Consider the following 3,455-nt stretch of genomic DNA (forward strand, 5'->3'; position numbering starts at 1 on the left):
GGTAGGAGAATTGAACTACTTTTTAAGTCTGCGAGTGAAATAGCTTGCTGATGGGATTTTTATTTCTCAAACCAAGTATGCTCTAAACTTAGTGAAAAAGTTTGAATTTGAGAGTGGTAAAAACTTCAATACTCCTATGAGTATGACACTTAAGTTCTCTAAGGATTCAACAGGTAAAAGTGTAGATCCTAAGTTATATTGCAGTATGATAGGTAGTTTATTATATTTAACTACGAGTTGACCTAATATAGCATTTAGCGTAGGTATCTATGCTAGGTATCAATCTAATCCTAAATAATCTCATCTGATTGCTGTCAAGCGTATTTTGAGATATGTCGTAAGTTCGGCCAATCTTGGCCTTTGGTATCTACATGATACTAATGTTCAATTAGCCGGTTATATGGATGCTGATTAGGTTGGTAATATTGATGATCGCAAGTCTACTAGCGGTGGATGTTTTAATGTCGAGAACTGCTTAGTTTCATGGCATAGTAAGAAACAAAGTTCTGTATCGCTATCCACAACTGAGGCTGAATATATTGTAGCTAGTAATGCATGTACTTAGCTTGTGTGGATGAAGAGGATGTTAAGTGATTACGGATTTGTGCAAGATTCTATGGTTGTCTTGCGATAACTCTAATACAATTAACATCTCTAAAAATTCAATCCAACAATCACGAACTAAGCATATTGACATTAGATATCATTATATTCGTGAATTAGTGGAAGATAAGATTATTTCAATGGATTATATTCAAATTGAAAATCAGCTTGCCGACATTTTCAAAAAACCACTTGACAGAAACAGGTTCGCTTAATTGAAATTGGATATTGGTATGTGTAATGTGATCTGATTTAATTGTGTTTTCTTGTACTATATTGCATGTTCTTATTTTTATTTTATTTTTACAGATTTAAAAAAAATCAAAAATTAAAAGTTTCTGAAAATTGGAAAATTTTAAGGTTGCACTACCAGTCGAGTACATACTCGACCAGTCGTGGGATGACCAATTATGTACTCGACCAGTCGAGTAGCTCGGGTTTAAGGTTTTAAAAAATGGAAAAAGCATTTTTTGCATCTTTTCTATTTTTCTTTCGGATTTAGGATCTTTGCACTTCTATTTCCTTGATTTTGAAGTTTATTTTAAGGTTTCTAGTGGTTTCTTTGGTTATCTTGCAAAAAAAATCTGATTTGTGTGAAAGCCTCCATTCCTTTCTTCTATTCTTTTTGTGCAACTTGAAATGGAAGGTAAATATAAGAAGAGAACCACTTCTTCCTGTTCCACACCTATTTCGGTTTGTACTCTTCGACCACCCGAAGAGGACACAGAATATGTGCGGGATATTCATCTCATAATGTCATTGTTGAGCGGACTGTAAATTCTAACCATTTGAGTCTTTTCAATATTGTTCCCCTCCTTGTGGCTGTTGGATGGGCTAACATATTGAATTGGGATGGACCTGCATCGGTCCATTGGTCAAGCCATGTATGCATGTAGCAATGATTTTTTGTATTGAAAATTTAACCTTCACTATGATGTTTAGAGAAGGTTTATTTTCAGTAGATCGTCATTTAATTTCTAGCTTGATGGATATACCAGTTAATGATAAAGGAATTCCAATATCCACATTGGTTGCAAGATTATCCGAATCAGATGTATGTTAACTAGAGAATTATCCAACATGAATGCAGAATGGCATTCCGGTATTGCGCTCAGTTCCAAAAATATGTTACGCAGATACAGAATTCTTCATCGAATCTTTATTTTAAATGTAAATCCAAGATCTGGTAACAAGATTGAGTTAACTTCTTTCATGGTGCGCATTCTTCACTCAGTTGTTTCCGGTACTCCAGTGTGTCTTCCGTCTTTTATTTGCTGCATTATCATTCAGTTTCATCTCCATCCTGGCCATAGTGATATTCTTTTTGCTTATTTAATGACTGTCTTAGCTACTCATAGTCTTGTGGTCATGCCCATTGGAGAAGCTCCTATATCCCATCTTCCCTTCAATAATTCAAACATTAACAAGATGAATCTGAAGTTGGCTCCTAGCCAAGTTGATAGGGATGCTGTAGGAGCTAGAGAGGAAGATGCTTTACCTCCTGATGATGTGACTATGGATAATATTTTTGATGAATTAGAATCTGGCTCTTGGGCTGATTCTAATTATTTGCCATCTGATTTTGATGAGCAGTTGAGAACCTTAGAAGAAAAGGTGGAAGGTTTGCATGTGTCTCAAGAGACTCAATTCAAATATATGCGCAAATACCTTCTGTGCATTAACAAGGGACTATATCAAATTGATCCATCTATTCCTACTCCATCTTCTGGTTCTGACTAGATTTTATTATCAATGTTGGGTTTGTAATAACTCTAATGTTTTCTTGTGCTTGGATAGTTCTTGAACATGTGTGTTTTTATTTTGCTACTTTATGAATATGTTAGTATGCTTAATGATGATATTTGGATGCTAATTTATAAATATGTTTCTACTATTCACTCTCTTATCTCATATTCTTCTTATATCTTCTTACTTAAATCATCTATTTATTTTTCTTTCCTTTGTCATATTGTGACAAAAGTGGGAGAATGTGGTATGGATATATTTAATGTTATATGATGATTGTTGGGGAGATGTGTGATTGTAGAATATATGGTAGTATAAATATATAGACGTGTATTTTTTTGGGGATATGTATTTGATTAATATAGGTTCTACAAATCACCTCACCTGGATTGAGGGGGAGTTGTTGTAGCATGATTGGTGCATGATTCTTTATTGAAATGGTGCATGATTCTTTAGTCAGTTTTATCATAAATTTGATAAAGGGGGAGATTGTAAATGCTATCTTGTAAATCTAGCACCTGGAGTTGTCAAATTTTATTGTGCCAAACTACTTAGAATCTGTATCTTGTTTTGATGTGATGGATAGATCAACTTCATGCATTGTGAGTCATCTTCATCATCACCAAACTTTTCCACATATTCAAGTTAAAGAATGTTGTCGAAGTTCAGGGATTACAACTTCAAGTGCATGAATAAAAGTTCAAGGGCTCAAGTTCAAGTTGAAAGCTCATTGTTACTACTTTAAAGAATTAAGAACTCAAGCCCTATCTCAAGCTCAAGTTCAAGATTTGGAACACAAGCTTCATATATTTCAAATGAATGAGTTACTAAAGCGATCGATGTTTCGATGGTTCAAACTCACAAATAAGATATGAATGACCCTAGATTGACCATAGACTAGGTTATATTCTTTACATAATTTATTTGGGTCATTACATAAGTTTATAGGTCATTTTCTCGACTAGTCCTAGTCTTTGTTTGACTAGTCCAAGCTTTGGTTCAACCAGTCCAAAAGTTTCTCGACCAGTCCAAAATTTGTTGTGAATTTTCAGAATTTTTTGTTAGACCCTTGACTAGTCGTGGAGACTTCTCGACCAGTCGAGTGA

The sequence above is a fragment of the Magnolia sinica genome, chromosome 15 (genome assembly GCF_029962835.1).
Source record: "Magnolia sinica isolate HGM2019 chromosome 15, MsV1, whole genome shotgun sequence".
NCBI classification, from domain to species: Eukaryota; Viridiplantae; Streptophyta; class Magnoliopsida; order Magnoliales; family Magnoliaceae; genus Magnolia; species Magnolia sinica.